We start from the raw sequence: 16,362 nt of genomic DNA, 5'->3' as shown, positions 1-16,362 counted from the left end.
GTAGGGTCTACACACTTAAGGTTCGATGACGCTAGGGTTATAAAGGAAGTTTGTATGTGGTTACCGAATGTTGTTCGGAGTCCCGGATGAGATCCCGGACGTCACGAGGAGTTCCGGAATGGTCCGGAGGTAAAGATTTATATATAGGAAATCCTGTTTCGGCCATCGGGACAAGTTTCGGGGTCATCGGTATTGTACCGGGACCACCGGAAGGGTCCCGGGGGTCCACCGGGTGGGGCCACCTACCCGGGGGGGCACATGGGCTGTAGGGGGTGCGCCTTGGCCTATATGGGCCAAGGGCACCAGCCCGAAGAGGCCCATGCGCCTAGGGTTTCAAGAAAGAAGAGTCCCACAAGGGGAAGGCACCTCCTAGGTGCCTTGGGGGGGAGGGAAACCTCCCCTGGCTGCCGCCCCTTCCTCAGTTGGGATCTGAGGGGGCCGCCCCCCCCCCTCCCCTTGGGCTCCCTATATATAGTGGGGAAGGAGGGCCTCTCAAGACACACCTTTGCCTTTGGTGCAGCCCTTCCCCTCTCCCAAGTCCTTCTCCTCTCCCGTGGTGCTTGGCGAAGCCCTGCAGGATTGCCACGCTCCTCCACCACCACCACGCTGTTGTGCTTCTGCTGGATGGAGTCTTCCTCAACCTCTCCCTCTCTCCTTGCTGGATCAAGGCATGGGAGACGTCACCGGGCTGTACGTGTGTTGAACGCGGAGGTGCCGTGCGTTCGGCACTTGGTCATCGGTGATTTGGATCACGACGAGTACGACTCCATCAACCCCGTTCACTTGAACGCTTCTGCTTAGCGATCTACAAGGGTATGTAGATGCACTCTCCTTCCCCTCGTTGCTGGTCTCTCCATAGATAGATCTTGGTGACACGTAGGAAAATTTTGAATTTCTGCTACGTTCCCCAATAGTGGTATCAGAGCTAGGTCTATTGCGTAGATTCTATGCACGAGTAGAACACAAAGTAGTTGTGGGCGTTGATTTTGTTCAATATGCTTACCGTTACTAGTCCAATCTTGATTCGGCGGCATTGTGGGATGAAGCGGCCCGGACCAACCTTACACGTACGCTTACGTGAGACCGGTTCCACCGACAAACATGCACTAGTTGCATAAGGTGGCTGGCGGGTGTCTGTCTCTCCCACTTTAGTCGGATCGGATTCGATGAAAAGGGTCCTTATGAAGGGTAAATAGCAATTGGCATATCACGTTGTGGTCTTTGCGTAGGTAAGAAATGTTCTTGCTAGAAAGCCATAGCAGCCACGTAAAACATGCAAACAACAATTAGAGGACGTCTAACTTGTTTTTGCAGGGTATGCTATGTGATGTGATATGGCCAAAGGATGTGATGAATGATATATGTGATGTATGAGATGATCATGTTCTTGTAATAGGAATCACGACTTGCATGTCGATGAGTATGACAACCGGCAGGAGCCATAGGAGTTGTCTTTATTTATTTATGACCTGCGTGTCAACATAAACGTCATGTAATTACTTTACTTTATTGCTAACCGTTAGCTGTAGTAGTAGAAGCAATAGATGACGTGACAACTTCAAGAAGACACGATGATGGAGATCATGATGATGGAGATCATGGTGTCATGCCGGTGACGATGATGATCATGGAGCCTCGAAGATGGAGATCAAAAGGAGCAAAGTGATGATGGCCATATCATGTCACTATTTGATTGCATGTGATGTTTATCATGTTTATACATCTTATTTGCTTAGAACGACAGTAGTAAATAAGATGACCCCTCATTAAAATTTCAAGAAAGTGTTCCCCCTAACTGTGCACCGTTGCGACAGTTCGTTGTTTCAATGCACCACGTGATGATCGGGTGTTTGATCCAAACGTTCACATACAACGGGTGTAAGACAGATTTACACATGCAAAAACTTAGGTTGACTTGACGAGCCTAGCATGTGTACAGACATGGCCTCGGAACACAGAAGACAGAAAGGTCGAGCATGAGTCGTATGGCAGATACGATCAACATGAAGATGTTCACCGATGCTGACTAGTCCGTCTCACGTGATGATCGGACATGGCCTAGTTGACTCGGATCATGTAATCTCTTATATTACTAGAGGGATGTCTATCTGAGTGGGAGTTCATAAGATGAACTTGTTTATCCTGAACATAGTCAAAAAGGATTTCACAAATTATGTCGTAGCTCGCGCTTCAGTTCTACTGTTTAGTTATGTTCCTAGAGAAAATTTAGTTGAAAGTTGATAGTAGCAATTATGCGGAGTAGGTCCGTAAACTGAGGATTGTCCTCATTGCTTCATAGAAGGCTTATGTCCTTAATGCACCGCTCAGTGTGCTGAACCTCGAACGTTGTCTGTGGATGTTGCGAACATCTGACATACACATTTTGATAACTACGTGATAGTTCAGTTAAACGGTTTAGAGTTGAGGCACCGAAGATGTTTTGAAACGTCGCAAAACATATGAGATGTTTCGAGGGCTGAAATTGGGATTTCAGGCTCATGCCCACGTTAAGAGGTATAAGACCTCCGACGATTTTCTTAGCCTACAAACTAAGGAGAAAAGCTTAATTGTTGAGCTTGTGCTCAGATTGTCTGAGTACAACAATCATTTGAATCGAGTGGGAGTTGATCTTCCAGATGAGACAGTGATGTTTCTCCGAAGTCATTACCACCAAGCTGCTAGAGCTTCGTGATGAACTATAACATATCAGGGACATATATGATGATCCTTGAGATATTCGCGATGTTTGACACCACGAAAGTAGAAGTCAAGTAGGAGCATCAATTGTTGATGGTTAGTTAAAAACCACTAGTTTCAAGAAGGGCAAGGGCAAGAAGGGATACTTCATGAAACGGCAAATCAGCTGCTGCTCTAGTGAAGAAACCCAAGGTTGAACCCAAACCCGAGACTAAGTGCTTCTGTAATAAGGGGAACAGCCACTGGAGCGGAACTACCCTAGATACTTGGTAGATGAGGAGGCTGGCAAGGTAGATAGAAGTATATTGGTTATACATTGTGTTGATGTGTACTTTACTGGTACTCCTAGTAGCACCAGGGAATTAGATACCGGTTCGGTTGCTAAGTGTTAGTAATTCGAAATAAAAGCTACAGAATAAACGGAGACTAGCTAAAGGTGAGCTGACGATATGTGTTGGAAGTGTTTCCAATGTTGGTATGATCAAGCATCGCACGCTCCCTCTACCATCGAGATTGGTGTTTGCGTTGAGCATAGACATGATTGGATTATGTCTATCGCGATACGGTTATTCATTTAAGGAGAATAATGGTTACTCTGTTTATTTGAATAATACCTTCAATGGTCTTACACCTAAAATGAATAGTTTATTGAATCTCGATCGTAGTGATACACATGTTCATGCCAAAAGATAGTAATGATAGTACCACCTGCTTGTGGCACTTCCACGTAAGTCATATCGGTATAAAACGCATGAAGAAGCTCCATGTTGATGGATCTTTGGGCTCACTCATTTTGAAAAGTTTGAGACATGCGAACCGTGTCTATTGGTGTATATGCATGAAGAAACTCCATGCAGATGGATCGTTTGGACTCACTTGATTTTGAATCACTTGAGACATGCAAATCATACCACATGGGCAAGATGACTGAAAGCCTCGGTTTCAGTAAAATGGAACTGGAAAGCAACTTGTTGGAAGTAATACATTTTGATGTGTGCAGTCCAATGAGTGCTGAGACGTGTAGTGGATATCGTTATGTTCTTACTTCACAGATGATTTGAGTAGATGTTGAGTATATTTACTTGATGAATCACGAGTCTGAATTATTGAAAGGTTCAAGTAATTTCAGGGTGAAGTTGAAAGATCGTCGTGACAAGAGGATAAAATATTTATGATATGATCATAGAGATGAATATCTGAATTACGAGTTTGGCACAGAATTAAGACATTGTGGAAATTGTTTCACAACTAATACAGCCTGGAACACCATAGTGTGATGGTGTGTCCGAACATCATAACTGCACCCTATTGGATATGATGCATACCATGATGTCTCTTATCGAATTACCACAATAGTTTATGGGTTAGGCATTAGAGACAACCACATTCACTTTAAATAGGGCACCACGTAATTCCGATGAGATGACACCGTATGAACTATGGTTTAGAGAAACCTAAGCTGTCATTTCTTAAAAGTTTGGGGCTGCGATGCTTATGTGAAAAAGTTTCAGGCTGATAAGCTCGAACCCAAAGCGGATAAATGCATCTTCATAGGACACCCAAAACAGTTGGGTATACCTCCTATTTCAGATCCGAAAGCAATAAGGGATTGTTTCTAGAATCGGATCCTTTCTCGAGGAAAAGTTTCTCTCGAAAGAATTGAGTGGGAGGATGGTGGAGACTTGATGAGGTTATTGAACCGTCTCTTCAACTAGTTTGTGACAGGGCACAGGGAGTTGTTCCTGTGGCACCTACACCAATTGAAGTGGAAGCTTATGATAGTGATCATGAAACTTCAGATCAAGTCACTACCAAACCTCGTGGGATGACAAGGATGTGTACTAGTTCAGAGTGGTACGTAATCCTGTCTTGGAAGTCATGTTGCTAGACAACAATGAACCTACGAGCTATGGAGAAGCGATGGTGGGCCCAGATTCCGATGAATGGCTCGAGGTCATAAAATCCGAGAGAGGATCCATGTATGAAAACAAAGTGTAGACTTTGGCAGAACGGCTCGATGGTCGTGAGGCTGTTGAGTACAGATGGATTTTAAAAGGAAGACGGACAATGATGGTAAGTATCACCATTAAGAAAGCTCGACTTGTCGTTAAGATGTTTTCCGACAAGTTCAAGGAGTTGACTACGATGAGACTTTCTCACACGTAGCGATGCTAAGAGTCTGTTGGAATTATATTAGCGATTACTGCATTATTTATGAAATCTTGCAGATAGGATGTCAAAACATTGTTTCCTCGATGATTTTCTTGAGGAAAGGTTGTATGTGATACAACCGGAAAGTTTTTTCTTTCAATCCTGAAAGATGCTAATAAGTATGCAAAGCTCCAGCAATCCTTCTAAGGACTGGAGTAAGCATCTCGGAGTTGGAATGTATGCTTTGATAGATGATCAAAGATTTTGGGTGTATACAAAGTTTATGAGAAACTTGTATTTCCAAAGAAGTGAGTGGGAGCACTATAGAATTTCTGATGAGTATATGTTGTTAACATATTGTTGATCGGAAATAACGTAGAATTTCTGGAAAGCATATAGGGTTATTTGAAAACTGTTTTTCAATGGAAAACCTGGATTAAGCTACTTGAGCATTGAGCATCAAGATCTATAAGGATAGATCAAAACGCTTAATGGTACTTTCAAATGAGCACATACCTTGACATGATCTTGAAGGTGTTCAAGATGGATCAGTCAAAGAAGGAGTTCTTGCCTGAGTTGTAAGGTGTGAAGTTAAGACTTAAAGGTCGACCACGGCAAAATAGAGAGAAAGGACGAAGGCCGTCCCCTATGCTTAAGACATAGGCTCTATAGTATGCTATACTGTGTACCGCACCTGAAGTGTGCCTTGCCATGAGTCAGTCAAGGGGTACAAGAGTGATCCAAGAGTGGATCACAGGACAGCGGTCAAAGTTATCCTTAGTAACTGGTGGACTAAGGAATTTTCTCGATTATGGAGGTGGTAAAAGAGTTCGTCGTAAAGGGTTACGCCGATGCAAACTTTGACACTAATCCAGATTATTCTGAGTAGTAAACTGGATTCGTATAGTAGAACAGATATTTGGAATAGCTCCAAATGTAGCATAGTAGTTGCATCTACAAGATGACATAGAAATTTGTGAAGTACATACGGATCTGAAATGTTCAGACCCGTTGACTAAAACCTCTCTCACAAGCAACATGATCAAACCCAGAACTCATTGAGTGTTAATCACATAGTGATGTGAACTAGATTATTGACTCTAGTAAACTCTTTGGATGTTGGTCACATGGCGATGTGACCTGTGAGTGTTAATCACATGGCGATGTGAACTAGATTATTAACTCTAGTGCAAGTGGGAGACTGTTGGAAATATGCCCTAGAGGCAATAATAAATTGATTATTATTATATTTCCTTGTTCATGATAATCGTTTATTATCCATGCTAGAATTGTATTGATAGGAAACTCAGATACATGTGTGGATACATAGACAACACCATGTCCCTAGTAAGCCTCTAGTTGACTAGCTCGTTGATCAATAGATGGTTACGGTTTCCTGACCATGGACATTGGATGTCATTGATAACGGGATCACATCATTAGGAGAATGATGTGATGGACAAGACCCAATCCTAAGCCTAGCACAAAGATCGTGTAGTTCGTATGCTAAAGCTTTTCTAATGTCAAGTATCATTTCCTTAGACCATGAGATTGTGCAACTCCCGGATACCGTAGGAATGCTTTGGGTGTACCAAACTTCACAACGTAACTGGGTGACTATAAAGGTGCACTACAGGTATCTCCGAAAGTGTCTGTTGGGTTGGCACGAATCGAGACTGGGATTTGTCACTCCGTGTGACGGAGAGGTATCTCTGGGCCCACTCGGTAGGACATCATCATAATGTGCACAATGTGATCAAGGAGTTGATCACGGGATGATGTGTTACGGAACGAGTAAAGAGATTTGCCGGTAACGAGATTGAACAAAGGTATCGGGATACCGACGATCGAATCTCGGGCAAGTATCGTACCGATAGACAAAGGGAATTGTATACGGGATTGATTAAGTCCTTGACATCCTGGTTCATCCGATGAGATCATCGTGGAACATGTGGGAGCCAACATGGGTATCCAGATCCCGCTGTTGGTTATTGACCGGAGAACGTCTCGGTCATGTCTGCATGTCTCCCGAACTCGTAGGGTCTACACACTTAAGGTTCGATGACGCTAGGGTTATAAAGGAAGTTTGTATGTGGTTACCGAATGTTGTTAGGAGTCCCGGATGAGATCCCGGACGTCACGAGGAGTTCCGGAATGGTCCGGAGGTAAAGATTTATATATAGGAAATCCTGTTTCGGCCATCGGGACAAGTTTTGGGGTCATCTGTATTGTACCGGGACCACCGGAAGGGTCCCGGGGGTCCACCTGGTGGGGCCACCTACCCGGGGGGGCACATGGGCTGTAGGGGGTGCGCCTTGGCCTATATGGTCCAAGGGCACCAGCCCCAAGAGGCCCATGCGCCTAGGGTTTCAAGAAAGAAGAGTCCCACAAGGGGAAGGCACCTCCTAGGTGCCTTGGGGGGAGGGAAACCTCCCCTGGCCGCCGCCCCTTCCTCAGATGGGATCTGAGGGGGCCGGCCCCCCCTCCCCTTGGGCTCCCTATATATAGTGGGGAAGGAGGGCCTCTCAAGACACACCTTTGCCTTTGGTGCAGCCCTTCCCCTCTCCCAAGTCCTTCTCCTCTCCCGTGGTGCTTGGCGAAGCCCTGCAGGATTGCCACGCTCCTCCACCACCACCACGCCGTTGTGCTGCTGCTGGATGGAGTCTTCCTCAACCTCTCCCTCTCTCCTTGCTGGATCAAGGCATGGGAGACGTCACCGGGCTGTACGTGTGTTGAACGCGGAGGTGCCGTGCGTTCGGCACTTGGTCATCGGTGATTTGGATCACGACGAGTACGACTCCATCAACCCCGTTCACTTGAACGCTTCCGCTTAGTGATCTACAAGGGTATGTAGATGCACTCTCCTTCCCCTCGTTGCTGGTCTCTCCATAGATAGATCTTGGTGACACATAGGAAAATTTTGAATTTCTGCTACGTTCCCCAACATTATATTGATTGCATGTGATGTTTATCTTTTATGCATCTTATCTTGCTTTGATTGACGGTAGCATTATAAGATGATCTCTCACTAAATTATCAAGAAGTGTTCTCCCTGAGTATGCACCGTTGCCAAAGTTCGTCGTGCCCAGACACCACGTGATGATCGGGTGTGATAAGCTCTACGTCCATCTACAACGGGTGCAAGCCAGTTTTGCACACGCGGAATACTCAGGTTATACTTGACGAGCCTAGCATATGCAGATATGGCCTCGGAACACGGAGACCGAAAGGTCGAGCGTGAATCATATAGTAGATATGATCAACATAATGATGTTCACCGATGAAACTACTCCATCTCACGTGATGATCGGTTATGGTTTAGTTGATTTGGATCACGTGATCACTTAGAAGATTAGAGGAATGTCTATCTAAGTGGGAGTTCTTAAGTAATATGATTAATTGAACTTAAATTTATCATGAACTTAGTCCTTGATAGTATCTTGCTTGTTTATGTTGATTGTAGATAGATGGCCCGTGCTGTTGTTCCGTTGAATTTTAATGCGTTCCTTGAGAAAGCAAAGTTGAAAGATGATGGTAGCAATTACACGGACTGGGTCCGTAACTTGAGGATTATCCTCATTGCTGCACAGAAGAATTACGTCCTGGAAGCACCGCTGGGTGCCAGGCCTGCTGCTGGAGCAACACCAGATGTTATGAACGTCTAGCAGAGCAAAGCTGATGACTACTCGATAGTTCAGTGTGCCATGCTTTACGGCTTAGAATCGGGACTTCAACGACGTTTTGAACATCATGGAGCATATGAGATGTTCCAGGAGTTGAAGTTAATATTTCAAGCAAATGCCCAGATTGAGAGATATGAAGTCTCCAATAAGTTCTATAGCTGCAAGATGGAGGAGAACAGTTCTGTCAGTGAGCATATACTCAAAATGTATGGGTATAATAATCACTTGATTCAGATGGGAGTTAATCTTCCAGATGATTGCGTCATTGACAGAATTCTCCAATCACTGCCACCAAGCTACAAGAGCTTCGTGATGAACTATAATATGCAAGGGATGAATAAGACTATTCCCGAGCTCTTTGCAATGCTGAAAGCCGCGGAGGTAGAAATCTAAAAGGAGCATCAAGTGTTGATGGTCAACAAGACCACTAGTTTCAAGTAAAAGGGCAAAGGGAAGAAGAAGGGGAAATTAAAGAAGAACGGCAAGCAAGTTGCTGCTCAAGAGAAGAAACCCAAGTCTGGACCTAAGCCTGAAACTGAGTGCTTCTACTGCAAGCAGACTGGTCACTGGAAGTGGAACTGCCCCAAGTATTTGGAGGATAAGAAGGATGGCAAGGTGAACAAAGGTATATGTGATATACATGTTATTGATGTGTACCTTACTAGAGCTCGCAGTAGCACCTGGGTATTTGATACTGGATCTGTTGCTAATATTTGCAACTCAAAACAGGGACTACGGAATAGGCAAACACTGGCAAAGGACGAGGTGACGATGCGCGTGGGAAACGCTTCCAAAGTCGATGTGATCGCGGTCGGCACGCTACCTCTACATCTACCTTCGGGATTAGTATTAGACCTAAATAATTGTTATTTGGTGCCAGCGTTGAGCATGAACATTATATCTAGATCTTGTTTAATGCGAGACGGTTATTCATTTAAATCAGAGAATAATGGTTGTTCTATTTATATGAGTAATATCTTTTATGGTCATGCACCCTTGAAGAGTGGTCTATTCTTATTGAATCTCGATATTAATGATACACATATTCATAATGTTGAAGCCAAAAGATGTAGAGTTGATAATGACGGTGCAACTTATTTGTGGCACTGCCGTTTAGGTCATGTCGGTGTAAAGCGCATGAAGAAACTCCATACTGATGGACTTTTGGAACCACTTGATTATGAATCACTTGGTACTTGCGAACCGTGCCTCATGGGCAAGATGACTAAAACACCATTCTCCGGTACTATGGAGAGAGCAACAGATTTGTTGGAAATCATACATACAGATGTATGTGGTCCGATGAATATTGAGGCTCGTGGCGGATATCGTTATTTTCTCACCTTCACAGATGATTTAAGCAGATATGGGCATATCTACTTAATGAAACATAAGTCTGAAACATTTGAAAAGTTCAAAGAATTTCAGAGTGAAGTTGAAAATCATCGTAACAAGAAAATAAAGTTTCTACGATCTGATCGTGGAGGAGAATATTTGAGTTACGAGTTTGGTGTACATTTGAAAAATTGTGGAATAGTTTCGCAACTCATGCCACCCGAAACACCACAGCGTAATGGTGTGTCCGAACGTCGTAATCGTACTTTACTAGATATGGTGTGATCTATGATGTCTCTTACAGATTTACCGCTATTGTTTTGGGGTTATGCTTTAGAGACGGTCGCATTCACGTTAAATAGGGCACCATCAAAATCCATTGAGACGACGCCTTATGAACTATAGTTTGGCAAGAAACCAAAGTTGTCGTTTCTTAAAGTTTGGGGCTGCGATGCTTATGTGAAAAAGCTTCAACCTGATAAGCTCGAACCCAAATCGGAGAAATGTGTCTTCATAGGATACCCAAAGGAGACTGTTGGGTACACCTTCTATCAAAGATCCGAAGGCAAGACATTCGTTGCTAAGAATGGATCCTTTCTAGAGAAGGAGTTTCTCTCGAAAGAAGTGAGTGGGAGGAAAGTAGAACTTGATGAGGTAACTGTACCTGCTCCCTTATTGGAAAGTAGTACATCACAGAAAACTGTTTCAGTGACACCTACACCAATTAGTGAGGAAGCTAATGATGATGATCATGAAACTTCAGAACAAGATACTACTGAACCTCGTAGATCAACCAGAGTGAGATCCGCACCAGAGTGGTACGGTAATCCTGTTCTGGAAGTCATGCTACTAGATCATGATGAACCTACGAACTATGAAGAAGCGATGGTGAGCCCAGATTCCGCAAAATGGCTTGAAGCCATGAAATCTGAGATGGGATCCATGTATGAGAACAAAGTGTGGACTTTGGTTGACTTGCCCGATGATCGGCAAGCAATTGAGAATAAATGGATCTTCAAGAAGAAGACTGACGCTGACGGTAATATTACTGTCTACAAAGCTCGACTTGTCGCAAAAGGTTTTCGACAAGTTCAAGGGGTTGACTACGATGAGACCTTCTCACCCGTAGCGATGCTTAAGTCTGTCCGAATCATGTTAGCAATTGCCGCATTTTATGATTTTGAAATCTGGCAGATGGATGTCAAAACTGCATTCCTGAATGGATTTCTGGAAGAAGAGTTGTATATGATGCAACCAGAAGGTTTTGTTGATCCAAAGGGAGCTAACAAAGTGTGCAAGCTCCAGCGATCCATTTATGGACTGGTGCAAGCCTCTCGGAGTTGGAATAAACGCTTTGATAGTGTGATCAAAGCATTTGGTTTTATACAGACTTTTGGAGAAGCCTGTATTTACAAGAAAGTGAGTGGGAGCTCTGTAGCATTTCTGATATTATATGTGGATGACATATTACTGATTGGAAATGATATAGAATTTCTGGATAGCATAAAGGGATACTTGAATAAGAGTTTTTAAATGAAAGACCTCGGTGAAGCTGCTTACATATTAGGCATAAAGATCTATAGAGATAGATCAAGACGCTTAATTGGACTTTCACAAAGCACATACCTTGACAAGATTTTGAAGAAGTTCAAAATGGATCAAGCAAAGAAAGGGTTCTTGCCTGTGTTACAAGGTGTGAAATTGAGTAAGACTCAAAGCCCGACCACTGCAGAAGATAGAGAGAAAATGAAAAATGTTCCCTATGCTTAAGCCATAGGCTCTATCATGTATGCAATGTTGTGTACCAGACCTGATGTGTGCCTTGCTATAAGTTTAGCAGGGAGGTACCAAAGTAATCCAGGAGTGGATCACTGGACAACGGTCAAGAACATCCTGAAGTACCTGAAAAGGACTAAGGATATGTTTCTCGTATATGGAGGTGACAAAGAGCTCATCGTAAACGGTTACGTTGATGCAAGCTTTGACACTGATTCGGACGATTCTAAATCGCAAACCGGATACGTGTTTACATTAAACGGTGGAGCTGTCAGTTGGTGCAGTTCTAAACAAAGTGTCGTGGCGGGATCTACATGTGAAGCGGAGTACATAGCTGCTTCGGAAGCAGCAAATGAAGGAGTCTGGATGAAGGAGTTCATATCCGATCTAGGTGTCATACCTAGTGCATCGGGTCCAATGAAAATCTTTTGTGACAATACTGGTGCAATTGCCTTGGCAAAGGAATCCAGATTTCACAAGAGAACCAAGCACATCAAGAGATGCTTCAATTCCATCCGGGATCTAGTCCAGGTGGGAGACATAGAGATTTGCAAGATACATACGGATCTGAATGTTGCATACCCATTGACTAAACCTCTTCCACGAGCAAAACATGATCAGCACCAAGGCTCCATGGGTGTTAGAATCATTACTGTGTAATCTAGATTATTGACTCTAGTGCAAGTGGGAGACTGAAGGAAATATGCCCTAGAGGCAATAATAAAGTTATTATTTATTTCCTTATATCATGATAAATGTTTATTATTCATGCTAGAATTGTATTAACCGGAAACATAATACATGTATGAATACATAGACAAACAGAGTGTCACTAGTATGCCTCTACTTGACTAGCTCGTTAATCAAAGATGGTTATGTTTCCTAATCATAAACAAAGAGTTGTTATTTGATTAACGAGGTCACATCATTAGTTGAATGATCTGAGTGACATGACCCATTCCATTAGCTTAGCACCCGATCGTTTAGTATGTTGCTATTGCTTTTCTTCATGACTTATACATGTTCCTATGACTATGAGATTATGCAACTCCCGTTTGCCGGAGGAACACTTTGTGTGCTACCAAACGTCACAACGTAAAAGGGTGATTATAAAGGTGCTCTACAGGTGTCTCCAAAGGTAGATGTTGGGTTGGCGTATTTCGAGATTAGGATTTGTCACTCCGATTGTCGGAGAGGTATCTCTGGGCCCTCTCGGTAATGCACATCACATAAGCCTTGCAAGCATTACAACTAATGAGTTAGTTGCAAGATGATGTATTACAGAACGAGTAAAGAGACTTGCCGGTAACGAGATTGAACTAGGTATTGGATACCGACGATCGAATCTCGGGCAAGTAACATACCGATGACAAAGGGAACAACGTATGTTGTTATGCGGTCTGACCGATAAAGATCTTCGTAGAATATGTAGGAGCCAATATGGGCATCCAGGTCCCGCTATTGGTTATTGACCGGAGACGTGTCTCGGTCATGTCTACATTGTTCTCGAACCGTAGGGTCCGCACGCTTAACGTTACGATGACAGTTATTATGAGTTTATGCATTTTGATGTACCGAAGGTTGTTCGGAGTCCCGGATGTGATCACGGACATGACGAGGAGTCTCGAAATGGTCGAGACATAAAGATTGATATATTGGAAGCCTATGTTTGGATATCAGAAGTGTTCTGGGTGAAATCGGGATTTTACCGGAGTACCGGGAGGTTACCGGAACCCCCCGGGAGCTATATGGGCCTTAGTGGGCTTTAGTGGAAAGGAGAAAGGGGCAGCCCAAGGTGGCCGCGCGCCTCCCCCCTCCCCTAGTCCTATTAGGACTAGGAGAGGTGGCCAGCCCCCCTCTCTCTCTTCCCCCCCTCAAGGAATCCTATTCCAACTAGGATTGGGGGGGGGGGGGAATCCTACTCCCAGAGGGAGTAGGACTCTCCTGGCGCGCCCTCCTTGGCCAGCCTCCCCCTCCCCCTTGGCTCCTTTATATACGGGGGCAGGGGGGAACCCTAGAACACACAAGTTGATCATCGTGATCGTTCCTTAGCCGTGTGCGGTGCCCCCTGCCACCATATTCCACCTCGATCATATCGTTGTAGTGCTTAGGCGAAGCCCTGCGTCGGTAGAACATCAAGATCGTCACCACGCTGTCGTGCTGACGGAACTCCTCCCCTAAGCTTTGCTGGATCGGAGCCCGGGGATCGTCATCGAGCTGTACGTGTGCTAAGAACTCGAAGGTGCCGGAGTAACGGTGCTTGGATCGGTCGGATCGGGAAGAAGACGTACGACTACTTCCTCTACGTTGTGTAAATGCTTCCGTTGCAATCTACAAGGGCACGTAGATCATACTCTCCCCCTCGTTGCTATGCATCACCATGATCTTGCGTGTGCGTAGGAAATTTTTTGAAATTACTACGTTCCCCATCACACTCCTGGCGGGGCCTGCGGTCATCCCAACGTCCTCCATCTCGTCCACCTCCTCGGTCGTAGCCCCGACCGTTGCGCTCGGGGCGTCGACCGACGTGTCCATCTCAAATGGCCCTGAGCTCTTGACAATCGTTGGTGTTGTGGGTGCGCATGTTGTGGAAGGCGCAGAACGTGAGAAGATCTCGGCCACACTTTGTGTCTGGCTCTGCCGTGAGTACGACCACCCCTTTGTGCTTCACGTCTTTGACCTTGGCCTTCTTCTCCTCTAGATCCACGGCGGGGAGCTCGAGGAGGGAGAGGCGCCCCTGTTGGAAATATGCCCTAGAGGCAATAATAAATTAGTTATTATTATATTTCCTTGTTCATGATAATCGGTTATTATCCATGCTAGAATTGTATTGATAGGAAACTCAGATACATGTGTGGATACATAGACAACACCATGTCCCTAGTAAGCCTCTAGTTGACTAGCTAGCTCGTTGATCAATAGATGGTTACGGTTTCCTAACCATGTACATTGGATGTCGTTGATGACGGGATCACATCATTAGGAGAATGATGTGATGGACAAGACCCAATCCTAAGCCTAGCACAAGATCGTGTAGTTCGTATGCTAAAGCTTTTCTAATGTCAAGTATCATTTCCTTAGACCATGAGATTGTGCAACTCCCAGATACCGTAGGAATGCTTTGGGTGCACCAAACGTCACAACGTAACTGGGTGGCTATAAAGGTGCACTGCGGGTATCTCCGAAAGTGTCTGTTGGGTTGGCACGAATCGAGACTGGGATTTGTCACTCCGTGTAACGGAGAGGTATCTCTGGGCCCACTTGGTAGGACATCATCATAATGTGCACAATGTGACCAAGGAGTTGATCACGGGATGATGTGTTACGGAACGAGTAAAGAGACTTGCCGGTAACGAGATTGAACGAGGTATAGGGATACCGACGGTCGAATCTCGGGCAAGTATCGTACCGATAGACAAAGGGAATTGTATACGAGATTGATTAAATCCTTGACATCGTGGTTCATCCGATGAGATCATCATGGAACATGTGGGAGCCAACATGGGTATCCAGATCCCGCTATTGGTTATTGGTCGGAGGGTTGTCTCGGTCATGTCTACATGGTTCCCGAACCCGTAGGGTCTACACACTTAAGGTTTGATGACGCTAGGGTTATAGGAAAAGTATGTACGTGGTTACCGAATGTTGTTCGGAGTCCCGGATGAGATCCCGGACGTCACGAGGAGTTCCGGAATGGTCCGGAGGTAAAGATTTATATATGGGAAGTCCCATTTTGGTCACCGGAAAAGTTTCGGGTGCTATCGGTAACGTACCGGGACCACCGGGAGGGTCCCGGGGGTCCACCAGGTGGGGCCACCAGCCCCAGAAGGCTGTGTGGGCCAAGTGTGGGAGGGGACCAGTCCCAGGTAGGCTGGTGCGCCCCCCACCAAGGCCCAAGGCGCAGGGAGAGTGGGAGGGGGCAAACCCTAGGTCCAGATGGGCCTTAAGGCCCACCCTAGGGCGCCCCCCTCTCTCCCTCTCCCCTCTAGCCGCCACCCTAGATGGGATCTAGGGCTGCCGCCCCCCTTGGGGAGGGAACCCTAGAGGGGGCGCAGCCCCTCCCCTCCCCTATATACACTTGAGGTATGGGGTTGCCCAACATCTGTGATTTGATCTCTCTCTTGGTGCAGCCCTACCCCTCTCCCTCCTCGTCTCTCGTAGTGCTTGGCGAAGCCCTGCTGGAGTACCGCGCTCCTCCACCATCACCATGCCATTGTGCTGCTGCTGGACGGAGTCTTCCCCAACCTCTCCCTCTCTCCTTGCTGGATCAAGGCGTGGGAGACGTCACCGGGCTGTACATGTGTTGAACGCGGAGGCGCCGTTGTTCGGCGCTTAGATCGAAATCGACCGTGATCTGAATCGCTGCGTGTACGACTCCACCAACCGCGTTCTTGTAACGCTTCTGCATTGCGATCTTCAAGGGTATGAAGATGCACTCCTCTCTCTCGTTGCTAGTCTCTCCATAGATTGATCTTGGTGACACGTAGGAAAATTTTGAATTTCTGCTACGATCCCCAATAGCCCCTCCTCTGCTCTTGCACAATTGGTTGCTATGTTGAACAGTTTCAAAGTCATGCACAACTCCTCATGGATGGCGAGCTCCTCCTTCATCTTGATGTCGCAGATACCATCAGAAAACGCTGAGACGATGGCCTCGTCCGTCACCCTGGGGATCTTGAGACGCACGTTGTTGAAGCGTTGTATGTACTTCTGCAGGGTC

The sequence above is a fragment of the Triticum dicoccoides genome, chromosome 2A (genome assembly GCF_002162155.2).
Source record: "Triticum dicoccoides isolate Atlit2015 ecotype Zavitan chromosome 2A, WEW_v2.0, whole genome shotgun sequence".
Lineage (NCBI taxonomy): Eukaryota > Viridiplantae > Streptophyta > Magnoliopsida > Poales > Poaceae > Triticum > Triticum dicoccoides.
Note: the sequence above shows the minus strand (reverse complement) of the source record.